Here is a 15794-nt window from a genome sequence, read left to right as displayed (position 1 = left end):
TAACAATAAAATCAACCAAAAAAACAGTTCCTTATGTTAAATTTAGTCCCTAACTGTATCACAGTCTCCCTGTTAATTTAAATAACTGCACTCTTTACGCCATCTATCGGTATTTAGCAAACCTTTTGTGGTGTGAGTTTCTCTCTTAGTAGCTCTACAGATTTTCTAAAGCAAAACCTTTTTCGGAGTATATCACTGCATATGGCATTTACAAAACAAACTCCAGGCCGCAAAATTGCCGTGTACCGTTTACAGTCCGTGGATTAAAATGACTGTAATAACAAACTACTCTAACTCAACTAGTGCACCTGTCAGTGGAGTTCAAGCGAAACGCGCCTCTTTTTCATCTTTAAATATCGCTAACACAAGCTACATTCTCCTTGCGAAAAACATGCCGCCGGTGGTGGACTTGGCAATGAAGACCCGTAATAGCATTCTGGCCACTTGTTGGTTGTCGATTGTCCAATCACAAGATCTGTAATATCACGACTCACCTAGAAGCTAACCAATCAAAAATATGAGACTTAATTTGCCAGTATGCTTTATACCAACAAGACAAGGAAAACACTCATCCTCATGCTATGACAAGGCATTCGCAACCCCAAAACCAGTCAAGTTGATTACGTTTTAAAAAGCTCAACAAAACAAATATTTATGTACAGAAAAAGTAATTTTGTCGTTCGTAATTTCAAACTCTAAACCTCGCGCCAATTTTATCTTTGCTGCAAATTCTTTTGGTTTCAGTGGCTTCCGTGCCTTTATCAGTGTATGACTTCCGTACACATAAAACTATCACTTTATCGCGTATTCCGGAAACGACCTTTAGCGTTTGCAGTCGCTAAGTCAACTTTTCTGCCAGTGGAGAAAACCAGCACTAATCCTTCGGCGTTATGCGGAAGAAAATACAAATTCACAGAGTTTAAAGTTTCCTGCTTGAAACCAGCAGGAGCCCAGGAGGGCGTGCGTCAACAAAAGTGAAGAGCAACCGATTAGAAATGGGACTTTTCTCTTTTACGCGCACACAAAGCAAAGGGCGACTTTTAGTTGTCTTCCTCTGACCATTGTCTTGCGACGAAGCCTTCAGTGGTGTAGCAAGGCAGCAGTGGGCCTTTGTTTGCTAAGCTTCTCTTCTGCTCTGTGCTTATGTTTGTTTTCCACCGTTTTGTGACCTCACAGTGGCGCGTAGAACGTTTACCTCTGAATATGAAAGCTTGCTTCCATCTACAGTCGCGTAAAATGCATAAAAGTAATTAAAACTGTTAAGTGCAAAAGTTTTCTAAGCTGAATTAGTAGATTAAATCAGAAAATCCAAAAACATGCAGAACGCACGTTTCTAAAGCAATCCAGAAATCACGTCTTTGACCTTGTGGTGTACAAAGTACCTTACAAGGTTAAACACGCATACTAACACCAAAAAAACGATGTTAGCGGGTCAACTACTAATCATAACAAAACCGCGCAAATAATTGATGGAATCCCAATACACTGATGTTAATTAGGAGTTCTAGAACCTTTATCTAGGCAAAGTAAATTATGGAAACCACCAATTCGTGATGTTACTACACACATTGGTACACCACATGCTAAAACCTGCCCAGCTATTAGTCGATAGTAGGTTGTAGTTTAAACACACACACACACCTTAAAAGCCTGCCTAAAAGAGCTAACTGTTGGCCTCATTACAAAAGACACAATAAGGAATAACACCCAGCCTAGTGATTTAACTAAAACGCCACAACCGGATTGCCAAGTTATCTTTAATATTTCTTTGGTGAAAACTAAAACCTCATTTTCTTTACTTCAAAGCGTGATTTATAATCCTACAATGAAGCATAAGTCCGCGGAAATCGCATTCTAAGCCACTTAACAGCTTAACCATGGTTGGATGCACAAATGTAGGAAAACCCGCTTTAACAAAATGGACCTTTATTAAAATTTACAAACAAAAGTATTTCCCCAAAAGGCTGAAAAGTTGCAAGCATTTTGTTTTGCTGGAAATGCACATAAACTTCAACAATGCTCTTTCCCGTGTCCCAAAGAAAAAAATTATGAGAAATTGTTCTTGACACAAGCAATGACGTTTATCAAATTGCGAAGAGTGTTACTGAAAAGCAACACGATTCCCTAAGGCCTAAGCCATGCAGAAACATAACAGATTAACAAAAAAAGACACATATTTCAATACTTTGGACCATAACCCACGCAAAGTGGTGGATAACGCAAGAAAAATTGAGCTCTTCTCGCCGGCTCGTCAAATCCACATCTGAAGAAACCACGAGACAATGCACAGGCTTGCTTCGCGACGTATGACTTCCACGAAACTGATATAAACCACGCAGATATGGAAAATAACGATGCGGGGCACTTTGATGTGTCTACGGAATGAGCAGGTGGCTGAATTGGCTGGTTAAGTAAAACCTCTGGGCGATTTGGAAGCAGCCCTTCGCGGAGAGAAGAAGTGCTCGAAAGTGGCGAATTTGAGCGAATTGCAGGTTTTAACCAATAGAGAGAACGAAGATCAGCTTAACAATTGCCTCATTTGTGTGGGCGGTTATAGGCGTAACTGAAGTAAGTAAAATGAATGAAAATGATCAAAATGAGATCAACATTATCACAGCATTAGTGGTGCCAGACTGTTTCAAGATCCTAGTCTTCGCAGCCGACTGTCGCAAAAAACTTGATAATTGAAAAGTAACGGCTGCAAATCAAAACATATTTTTATTTTCATTCTGCATCTTTAAACCAGAACTTTTGACGTCAAACAATGTAAATGCAATCACACAACTGTTTATGTTTAGAAATGGTTGCAATACGTCGTAACCAGAAAATTGCTTGTTTTGTTATGGTCACATTACGTTGCCCTTTGTCGCATTTACACCATATTGTAGCACACATGGCAAACAGTAAAGACATACAGAATTTTGGGCCAAGTATTGGTATTTCTCTTCGTTCACCAATGGCAGCGTGTTTCAATTTAGATTTCATTCTGATGTTACGAAAACTAAAAAAACACTTCATTCAATTGTGTTACGTATCTGAAGAAAAAAAGCAACAAGCCAGAAATAAAACTGGGAAAAGTTCACTTACAAAATTCATTGACGAGAAAACACAAGCACAAGGATAGCAACAATAATGTAAACCAAGTTAGGTCCAAACCCATAAAAAGAAACACAATAGTCCTGGGTAACCAAGCTTACACATACAAAAAATTTCGTCCGCTGTAAGCAGCAGCAAACATCGTCCAGCACGTAAAATTCTGGACACCTTATTTACGACAATGCCTCTCGCAGTTGATTTTTAATCCTGCCCAAATGCTGTGTCAACAAGGCGAAATATTGAGGAGCACTCCAAAAGCATGAGCCAGTTTTCGAGTGGTCATAAGCAGGCAAGTTTGGACGCTATCTAAACTTCACGACCTCAATGGGTTGTGTTCACCCCGTAACACCACGGGAGGCTAAGATTCAAGTGTGTACAATGGGCCCAGTCACCGTGGAGGGACGAATGTTGTGATAAAGAAATCTAGCTACTGTTTGTGAAGCGTTTGCACACGATTGCCTACTCGAAAGGGCTAAAGACATAAAGCCAAATTCACTGCATGAAGCATTGTATGCGCAGGTGGCACAACTTCAAATGACACTTTAACTGTTTTTGTTGTCATAAGGCTTGTGGTATGTGGTCTATCACTCTATGTAACGTGATTTAGATCAGGGTGGGTATAGTAGATTATATATAAAATACTCCGTATATCTGACAAAATAGCCACAAAAAGTAGGCACGTGCATCAATTCGGCAGTTGGGTTGTTTGAGCCTAATATACATAAGAAATCATCATACGTGTCAAAAAACAACAGCTTTGGAGCCATTTTAACACGCTTGCATAAACATAGTAGAAAGTAGAAATGTCTTAGCATCGCAAAACAGCCACAACAAAAACTATCACTGATTTAAAAGAACTGCAATCATTTGAAGTCTAAATGGAACTTTGTTGTTCTTGATGATACAAATCTCTGGGCTGTTTTTTACCAACGTTTGTTAGAAACCCTCACGCTCGAACCCTAAAATATATTTCAGAATAGGATAACTTTTAGCATCCGAAAGAGCGTTCTGGAACGTAAATGACAGTCCTTTCGACTACGGTATTGTACATACCCACATGTGGTGGGTAAAAACCAAGCAGACTATAAAATTCTCTTTACACGATAGCAAACCACCAACACCAAATACACGCCAACGAACTCCCTACAGACACCATAATCTACTAAACAACCACCACCAGCAGTCTGACTGATGACTACAATGTGAAATAGCGAATTACACAGAACTGAACCTTCCACTTGAAAATGACCCCACTTTGAGCACAGGTAAACCATTCAAGCAGCCAGACCAAGTGGCGACGAAGTCTATTCAGCAAGCACGGTGGGAGACCGACGACAAGGCACGACCAGAGCTTCACGGCTCACTTAAGTTGCGCTCAGAACAGTGTCACGCATCATAAACGTACATACGTACGACTTCCGAATGAAGACGAGAAGCAGGCTTTCGTCGCGTTGATAGAGCGACTGGTAATCAATTCACAGAGAACTCGAGCGCATCAGGAAATCTCCACTGTTTGGATTAGGATTCTTTTATACATCCGTCGCCACTTTCCTACCGTCCCCATGGGGAATCCGAATCACGTCAAGCACAGAATAATTTGTCCATTGACGCCCTTGGATTCATTTGTTCAAATAACTGAGGTCAATTAAATAGGTTAATGGTATCATGATTTATAAATAAATACCAAACTTGCAATTTTAACTAAACTTCACGGGGAATCTTTTAAGTTGACCCCAAAAGTCGAAATAAGTACCAAGATGCGCGTCTTACAAATCACCAACACACAGCATTTTGCATTGAGGTAGTTGTTAACGTATTCAAGTACTTCCCTAAACCGGCAATTAATATGCAATAACTTCCGATTTTAAGGTGTTTCAAAACTATACTTACAAAGCAACCAAGGGCCGCGGACCTGCAGTAGGTAAAAAGGAAAGTACTAAACAAATTTACACCGTGTGGTAACAACTCAGAAGGTAAACATGGACGAAACGGAAGAGAAAGCAAATGGGGCGAGAAATCATTACAACATCCTGTAGTATTTTATTCACGTTCCTTTCGGTGGGTTTGGGCTTGACGACAGACGTGGTAAACCCCAAAAGCTGGGTGAGGCCCCATATGCCCCCTTTGTGGAACTGAAGCCGAGTTCTATTAATGAGCTATGAAGCGACGCGACGAACCCTGATAACCAACGCTAAAAATCGGAAGGTAATCGGATTTCGCTACTCTTTAACAAATATGGGTTTGTGGTAAAAACACAATATTCTCCGTGGCTAATTGCTAATTTCAAGAAACAGTAGCATACAAGCTAAGAGCAGGTAACTAAACTAGTTTGGAAAACCTTATAGTGTAGATAACGAACGCCACTAAGGGTGCACTTTAACAAAAAATCAACAAAATAACGTATTTAGAAGGCAATATAATGCTTTTCGGAAAAAAATGCATTTTTGCTGAAAAGCAATATGTAGCTTCACGTGCAGAAGAAAAAATCAGTTCGAGCAATTACATATCGCACACTAAACAAAGCCACCACGCAACCATGTCAATTTGTCTAATAAACATTCTATTACGGAAACGCCAGAAAAGATTTTCACTTTGCAAGATTAGAGTATTTGTATCTCCACAGTAACAAGCTTTTATGAATTTGCATTTGTAACCTATTGTTAGCAACTGTACAAACATATAAACAAAAACACACACACTTTCGTTTTTACGTGAACATACCTATTTTCTCAACTCGCATAAGTTAAACCAAACAAGCTTTGGGCTTAAACCCAAGCCTATTTCCAGTGTATTACGACTCCAACGCCTACACAGAGCTGAACGAGCAACGTAACGACAACCTTGCAATCATTGACTGGTGCTTGACATAACGATTGCACTTGCTCGGTGTTTGTTGATAGCACTGCTGGCTGGTCCTCGGCGTGGGCACTCTGCACTTTACCTTGGCACTTGTGACTACTTATTGGAACGTGCTGCCTATCAGTGGAAAAGCTAAGAGGCGTGTTTTGCTTATCGTTGGTTTGCAAGCCAAGGGCATGAAACAAGGACAAAGCAGCAAATGCATTAGCCTTTTTAAAATACTGTTCGCTATTTCACGTACGCAGTTTACAAATTAAGCCCCTATGCTCAAAAGCAAAATCGTCTTCGAATTAGAGAACAAATCAGCATTTTTTACGTCTGCATCTTTTCCTGTAGTTTAATGGAAACCGACAAGACGCAATAGCCCTAATTATGAACCATCGGCTAAATATAGTTTAAAAGCTAAAAGTTTTAGCTTTTTAGTTTTAAGCTGTACGTTTAATGTGGGACAAATTAAAAAGATTGTACACAAAAAAGTTCAGTAAATTTTTCATTGTGTCTTAAATCAAATGTAATGTTAGTATGTCTTTAAAATGCTTTACAAGAGCGTTCTTGTTTGCAATTGCAGTGGGGCAAAACCTAATAATCCCGAGAACAACTGCTCCTAATTTGAGCAGCTGTCTTCTCTGAAAAGCTGAAACTATTGAAGTAAAACACGTACAGCAATAAAAAATCTTAGCCGTACTCCTTTTCTCTCTGCCACAAGAGTCCATGATTCTAATAGCCCAACTTTCGACTGGAGGAGCGAGTCGTTGACTAGTAAAGGACCCTTCAACGACATTCCAATCTACCAGTCTCATTGCCATAACAAACAAAGAACGCAGATGGTTTGAGATGGAGCAGATGTCACTGAAGAAGAAGCGGGGATTTTGACGGAAGCATCCGCAAGCTGTATGTATCTCTTGTGGACAAATAATATGACATATAGTTCGAGTCTCTGGAGTGGTCAAATGAGGCAACAAATAATAATACCTGGTCGAGTGCTATTTCGCAACGTTGACAAACTCATATATCTGAAGAACTATGGCGCTGGTTATACCTTCACACGCTTGAAGCAAGGTGTGCACACGACGGACTTTTTGGGCCAAAAATGCGTTTGTTTTCCTAAAAGATGTACCTACAGTAGTTATAACTGTGACCAAACATGTACGCTACCGAGTTCGATCAGCCTTATTTTATTAAGCATTGGACAACGGCATTCGATACAAAATCACGTTAAATCGCATGAACGACGGAAAAGGGTCCTTAAAGTTGCCAGGAGAAACAAATTTATTAGCAACTTATCTGCTGTTGAGCCGCATGACCGAAATGCCAGGTGCGCAGTGTCATAGTTCGAATCGCGTCGTTAAAATCGGGGTAACCGTTGGGGGCAAAGACAAGCTGATTATTAGCTTGTATTTATCCGCAAGAGCAAACTCAGCGGTGCAACTACAAAGGGATAACCAGTGATGCTAAGCGAACTTCCGTTGATTTGTAAACGTGCTAATAGATGCGTGTCACTAGTGTGTATGTAAAGAAAAGGGAGGTTGGTTGAAATGCTATGGTAGGCTTTTAATTGATAATACAGGTGCGTAGAGATGTTACATAGGCCCTGGGAAGAGCCACTTGGCCATGAAGAGCTTTGAACAGTTACCGAAGCATGAATCATAAAGGTATTTGTCATGTTGCTATGGTGGTTTGAAGTGTTGGGGATTTTACGCTCTGGCAATGAAAATTTAAATTTTACTAATTTGGGGGCCCTGTGTTAATCATTTCTATACTGGGCTGTTACCAACGCACAAGATAGCTATTCAGCAGGGATAAAATTAGAAAATTCAGACTACTTTTCCTTAAGCAAAACGGCATACAAACAAAGCCGCTCTAGGCAGAAACAAATAATTGGGTGCTAGCTGTTAATCTGACATGGGGCGATTGAGTTATTAATTTGCACAAAAGTCGAACATAAGATTCGTACTAAATAGCTTAGGGCAGACGACAATTGCGAACTGATGCAACAGTACCCTTTAGTATAAAGATAACAATAAGATTTTATTTACATATTTGCGGAGCTAAACCTTGTGTTTCATCTACTTCACATCGATCGAATATCTACATCACACGTCCGATGCTTTTCTTTAAGCAAAACGTGCTATTTAAATGCTTACAAATCACTCAAGCCCTAGCATCCGACAGTTGCACAAATACACATGCTCAATCGGACGGATTGCTTTTCGAAAGTGCCCCTGAATCAACAGCAATCATCCCCTGCGCAAACGATGACGTTCACTCCATTCAGACAAGCCGAGAATACGACAAGATACTGTGACAATTTACATCGTGGGAAAGAATGATATTAGCCGCGTGGGAGGTGGCCTGATTGCCCACTACGATTGCGGATACACTAAAACCTTTAGCAAATAGAACACAAGGTGGGTTTCATGCAGTCTATCAAACGCCAGTGCTAAAACTGAAGTAACGATTTCATTTTCACGAGGTTTGTCTAAACGTCTTCTTCTAAATGTGAAATCACTCTGATTTTCTTAACTTGCAAACGTTTTTTTTTCTACAGGCGCCTTTTTTAAGCGCATTAAGCTGCAATAGAGTTATGGGTCATTTTCATTGTACGTCTGCATGTAATATATTACTAATTCTTTCTCAGGTGAAAACTAATCTATACCAAAGCGTTTACTCAAAAACTGGGTCAAGTAGTAAAACTCCTTTGAGCCAATCGGGCCTAAAACCCATTTTAAAATGTAGTTACAACGCTTACAAGGTTGCGTTATGTTTATCAACACCTTTCATTGCCTTAAATATTTCATGCCAATCGACTAAAAGCTGCCAGAAGACGAACAACAGGGCTTGGGAAAGCAGGTTTTCGCACAACGGGAGAAAGACGCCGAACCACACAATGGACTAGAGTCGTTGTCATTGTAAAGCTACTGTTTACATTCTTACCAATTACACGAAGGCCATTCAGGCTCTTGTACGCTTGGTTTCGTGTAAAGAAAACCTGGCCCACGTCAGGGCGTTGCCGATTTTACCGAACAACACAATGTCTGAGCGCTCCAAGCAGCTTTTTATTCTGCGAAACACTGAACTGACCTGCACCTAAGGAGCATCGGCTCAGGTTGCAAACTGATTTTGTGTTGGGCCACTTTCCATAGATGAGGTAACTGCAACCTGAGACGCAGAGCCACGAAAAACACTGAGGCTAATGGTTTTGTTCACATGTTACGATGGTGGCCACACAAAGACCTCTTTTTACTTCGTTGTCGCTTGTTTACTTGAAAGTAACAGAACATAATACCAGCGTAGCTCAGCAAATAGACTATCACAACAATTAGGCATGGTCAATCGATAGACCTTTGACCAGAGAATATTGAATTTCATGTTAGTGAAAAAAGACAACAAGACTGTTCAAAAGGACTGTTTGCCTCTGAAAATCAAACTATTGAATAAGGAAGACCCCTCAAATCAAAACACAATTATTGTTAGTTTCACTTTTGCTGAAATACAAGACAAGTCTATTTACTAACAATATGTGCCCACACTCGTACACTTATCCACACATATCATCCCCTAGTTAAAAACCGGTTGATTTAATTTTGACAAAAATAACCAGGCACTAATCTTTTTATTTTGTTTTTAGACACTGATGATGCTTATAAAAGTGAAATGCATTTATGTTGACAAACAAATAAAACACAGGGACAGATTTAGTGGTTTTTCACACTGAATTTTCTTCAGGTACTAACCATTAATATTTTTATGCAAACAAAATTGTTCTGAATAGTAACACTGGAAAAGTCAGTAAAGTTCAAACCAAGTGAACTTAAATTAAAACTCTTTACACAAATAATATTAGTTTACCTTAAATTGAAACCATGGTAACAACGAATTGTGTTCGCCAGCAACAAGCAACTTTAGCACAATATGTCAAGCATTGTTACCTAATGCATCTCAAATGGAATTAAAATATAACACAGAAACACTATGACCAAGCAACTGATAAAAATCTGTGACAAAATCTGTTTAGCACTTAAGCTTGCTTGATTGTACCTATTTTTATTGTCTCAAAACCATTAAGTTTTTACCTGTTTTATATATATTATATTATCTGCTAGAAGACCATTACGTTAGTACAATCGAAAACAGCAAAAACCTCTACAATCCAGCACTAACTTTGCATTTATTGTGTTTAAGTGTTTTTGCTTGATATAAATTCAGTTACAAATGCCATTTTACCACATGTTATATCCAAAACTGTAGACCATCATCGTTAAACAATCTGATTACTTGCATCGTTAAGTTAATTACATGGAAAAGACTAGCATATTGAAATTGCAAGTAACCAGAAATGTATGTAAACCAAAGTGGTCATGACTAAAGCATATCATACAACCAAAGATTTACAATACATAAAACAATCCACCGAAAATCATAACTTGAAAATCAGATTTTCACGATGCAAGATATCACTAAGATTGCAACTAAAACATGCAGGCAATGATGATTTGTGATCAGATTAGTACATGTAAGTCTATTAGCTTCACCATTATAAGTGATATTAATTAGCTTTGTTAAACCACTATAACAGTCTACAAAAAAACTCTCAAAACAATAATTTTACTGAGGAGGTATAATTGGTGATACACATTGCAAATGTTTAAAGGCATCCACAGACCACACATAACTTTTACTGCTAGAATTAAATGTCTTGTGCCATTTAACAATAATATACCTTCTGTTTGTTGTTCAAAGAATAATATAAAAATATGCTTGTTAACATAAAATAATATTGTATTGCTTGATAGCAACAGTTTTCCTTAAAACATGCATGCACTTGTAAAATACCTGCAACATAAAGTTCCTTTTTGTGATCAGTGTACTTCACATTTCACAACATTTTACCAAAATGTTTTTAGAAGACAAAGGAAGCTAAGAAGCTTTATCATGTTTTTAGACTTTTAGCTTTCATTTTTACGCTTACCATTTATCATCTATGTTGACCACGGAACATCCCTCCACTGCTATTTTAACATACGTGAGCAGTTACATTAATCCAACAAACAAATTTAGTCCAATTATGTCAATTTACTTAATAAAGGTCCAAAGCTTATTTGATTTTCGTTTTATTTGCCACAAAAACAATTAACGCTCCTTTGTCCAATGACCGAAACGCAACTTTACGCAAAGAGACAAATAAAATTGTTTTTATGCAAGTAAAATATTTCGACATTTAAATTAAACGAGCAACTTTGGCCTAATTAGTATTCGCATACATACACTATGACCTCTTGTGAAATAAGTATATGAACTGCATCTTTAACGTTGCCTTTTCTGTACGTCTCTGTATGTAGATTTCATAAGGATAACGAAGTCTTGGGCTTGTTTTGCCTGCACGCAATGGTCCAATGCAATTGAGAATCGTTTTTATGCCAAAACAGAAAACGATTGCTCAGCAGTTGGCCACCAGTGGTTTTTTAGATATCACTAACATACTTCGATTAACTTTTCAATGGCTGAAGAAGCTACAGTGCACACAGGGCAGCAACAGACCCCAAGTAAGCTGTGGGTTGTTTGCAACGATCGCCAATTGTTGTTTGCCTACACTGCTTCAGGAGGAAACATCCTACATATAGCTGCTGGGCATAAGCGATATTTAACATTAATGTTGGGATTAAAGCTACGAGGTTAGATTTACCGCATCAACATTCAACAGTAGCCTACAGCACAAGCAATGAAAAATTTGTACAAAAAGTTAAAATTTTGGCTCGCTGAAGGTTTAGTTATAGGCAAGACCGTGTGTTTTTAGGAATTTAGCGACAATAGGAAACTGAAAGTTGCGTTTGGACAACCGCAAGAAGAGTTTGAAATGAAAAAAGCGGATCGGTTTCATTGCCGGCGTTGCAATAACTGTACTGGATCCATGATGGAAACTGGTATTTTTATGTTTACAGTTGGACTACTAAGAAACATGCTTGGGAACGTAGGTTTAAGTCCAATCATGTGGTATCGTGGCTTTAATGCCGCCTTCTTGCTACTGTGATGTGGGTATTACATTGGGAGCATCATGGGTCGATTACAATACCTTTAAGCTGGCCTGCGGTGCGCCGCTTGGGTCCTCTACGCGTGGACAAACTTTTCATAACAACCTGGTCAAGGTGTCAGTTTTGTTGGTGTTTGGAAGGTATGTGTACATAATAATGATAAGAGAAGGGTGTCACCATCCCGAAGCTGCAATCTCTTCTCATGTTTTCTTGCTTACTCGTTAGTTTACGTCAATTACAAAAGTGTAAAAAGCTATTTAGCACTGGAAATAATGTTTGCAGTTTTCAGGTTTTACATTTTGCTTGTTATCATTATCGGGGGCTTGATTCGTTTTTCTGCAGGCAGTGAAGTGCGATTAAACAATTTTCAATCTGTTTTTTCTACAGATCAGATATCCAAGATCACTGTATCGGTCGTGGCGTGGGCGTTTTACCATGGCATGCTTCCCTATGTGGGATGGCCGATCCTCAATCAGCTCGTTGAGAAGATACGAGACGTAAAAGTGAACATGACAAAGTTGGCAGTATTTTCAATTCTTCCAGTGATTGCAATATACATGATGGTGAACATCGCTCACTTTTCAGGTCAGCTTACTTTTATTTTATAAAATCGACAACTGAGAAAAATATCGTTGTTACGTATTCACATACAATTCCAAAGTCGTGTTTTAAAAAGCCCTTTGCACGATGATGTTTTGAAGTCTTACTTTATTGGTTTTCCTTGTTTACGGTATCCACGTAATATTATGCTTGGTTTTCTTATACATAAAATTGCTGTTGTGGCTGCAACGGACCTGGAAGAATTTAATGCAGAAAACCCAACCTTCAACCTTCAACCTCCAACTGATCAGAATTATTTGAATTAGTTGTTGTTGTTTTGTTTTTTTGTATTTTGGCTTACATCAGTCGTATATTAGTGTGGGGGTTGTGGCTAAACTTACGCCAGTGATTTAGCCCCAAGATGCTTTTGTGTACATTCTTCGTCGACACGTCAACACAAATAAGATTCATATTGTGTGAATAAAAAAATTCGATATGCATCTACAGGAAATGGCAAAAATGTTTCCTATTTGTTTTTAGATAAGTGATTTTCTTTATCTCGTAAGTTGTGTGGCTGTGAAATGTCAATACCAAACAATTGTATCTAAAACTCCTTGGAGAAACCATAGGTTTTACATTTCTTCAAATAAAAATGGGTGTAACATAAGAAAGATAAAAAGTCAGAAATATGTTTTGTTTTAAGATTAAGAGGTTGCAGTTGTAGTGTAGTATTCGAAATCTCTTTGTACAACTTGCAAATGCAACCTCGGACCCCCTGACAACCCTATAGGCTTTTTTTTATGCTTTGTTGTCTGTTACTGCCACCTAACGGCATTAAATAGCTGAAATTAATCCCGGTAGGCAAAAAAGTGCACGGTAACGATATTTTAGGCTACCACGTAGTGTTGAAATAAGGGAATGTGTTTTAAATGGTAAAAAGGTGCGTAAGGACACAGAAACAAAAATTGGTAACGCTTGGTTTCTTCAGAAAATAGTAAAACAGCATCAAACAAAAACAGTTAAGATTGAAATTATTTCAGAAGGATTTTGCAAGTTATCTTTGAAAAATACACGGTTGATTAAAACCATTGCTATATCTGTCCTTTTCCCTATTAGGATTGGTTTGGCAAGTTTATTAGCCTAAATAACCGTGTGCATTCTGCTCTTTTAGTTTGTACAACTTTCGGTATGATGCAGCGTTAGACGCAATGAAATGTATCATAAAAAAATTCTCATACGCAAACTCTACAAAGACTTGGAGATATACTGTCACGTGATAAGACTAGCAACTCCCATTGGACCATTGCACCATCGACACCGGGTTAAGAAACGCCTCTTCTCTATTCGCTCGATGGTGGTTTAAATTTATTAAATGCCGGTGCGTCTGAGTATTTAAATTCAGCTGCCACAGAAGTGCATCAGCAAACAGGTGGTGGAACCAGGCGCGTGGCACCAGCATCTCATCGCGAATCCCCGTGGAAAAGTGAAAAAAGGAACGCACCTGTAATTGAGTCCGCTTGGTGGGACTATAATGCGAAAAGGTTAGTATATAAATTGTTCGTAAATTATAAGTTGCGTTGTGACGCGCTGGCGTTTAAGTCTTTTCTCTTTTGTTTATCGTGCACTGTATTCCGCGCATTCAGTGTTATTTACCCTTGCATAGGACGTCAAAACGTCGGTATAAAAATACAATTGCAAGAGAATTTGTTGGCATACGAATGTTGTGAAGACCTACATATACAATCATGATGTTTTTGAGTGTAATAAATCGTTTTAAATCACTCATCACGTTTACTAATTCACTTTTTTATAACACTTTACTGGTTTATTTAATATTTAAAAGATTCGAAATTACCCAGTTTTAATATTTAAAACAGTTACTTAGCTTTGTTTACTAAAAAAAGTGTTCCCTTCATACTTATATTGATATCTTGTTGTCATTTACGAACCCCAACATAAGGAAAAACTAAAAGTTCTTTAAAGATTGGTGCACTTTAAAGCAAGTAAAAAAGTAAATAAAGGTTTTGAGTTGCCTGCACTGCTTTTAAAGACATAAATTGTATTTATAATGACTTAGATTGACGCTTTTCTTATGGACACCATTGGTTGTGGAAAGTTGAGTAGACAATAATAACTTGTACGTCACCTACCAACACGATAAAAGGTGCAAACAACGTCATATGTTTATGGTGAGTCACGTGAACTTATTGACTTAAAGGTTTTGTGACGTCGACCATCAAAGATGTAAATATCAATCAAAACATAATAGTATTGTCAATGTAAATATATTTTACACAAAATAAAACTCTAGAAACTAAACAGAAAATCTGAAAGAATTTTTGTACAGCCCTTTTTTCAGATATGTAATCTAAACTTTTATACTAGGGCCATCGCAATCGGCAGCTTTATATTGTAGTCCAGACTGACTGCAGTGTACAATACATAGTAGTTTACAACATGTATCACAAGTTAAGTGAATTACAAGTTACAGCTTCCACTAAGTTGTTTGCCGTAAAATAAATGACTATGGATTTACATTGAGTCCATCCTTATCTTAGGACCACAGATTCAGTGGATAAAAGGGTAAATAATTTTTTGAGTGGGTGTGGAAATTTTAGGGTAACGTTATAAGTGTGTATTTCAAAAAAGGTTGACAAGCACTTTTGTATAGCATTAAAGCTGTTATGTTGTGGACAAAAACGTCTTACGATAATTTCCGTTTGCCGATGACAGAGCTTTAAATCTCGCTAAGAGCGATGACAGAAGTCGCTGATAAGAGAAAAAGAGTTAGGAGCCCCGAAGTTGCACCAACAATTCCCGCGAAGTCGCATGGGAATTTATATAACCGGGCATTTAATATGAGATGCCGGGCATTCCAAGCGGAACCACGTGATATAAAAGACTCCAGATGTTTTCGTGGCCCTGAGAGTTAATTGGAGTAATGGGCATCCGCGCAAGTATACTGTGAGTAAAGGTCATTGAAAAAAAAAACGTTCATTAATGTGCGTTTGGATTATGTGAGATTCGTTATACCAACTTAGTAAAAACTATTAAATAAATGACCAACAAAAACAACAGCAAGGACAGGTCAATGGCTTGAACTGAAAAAAAAGCATATCATGTTGTAATGGTTGCTCTCTTGTAAAAACTCTTCATGATGTTCACAAACAAATTTTCAAAACCATTGTGTGACGCAATGTTTTTCTGCTAAATATTATACACAGGCGAGACTAAGCACTACGGTTTTTGGGAGTCATTACCAGGTGAGCG

The sequence above is a fragment of the Phallusia mammillata genome, chromosome 7 (assembly GCF_965637545.1).
Source record: "Phallusia mammillata chromosome 7, kaPhaMamm4.hap1.1, whole genome shotgun sequence".
Lineage (NCBI taxonomy): Eukaryota > Metazoa > Chordata > Ascidiacea > Phlebobranchia > Ascidiidae > Phallusia > Phallusia mammillata.
The sequence above is the reverse complement of the archived record's forward strand: the minus strand, read 5'-3'. Positions refer to the sequence as shown.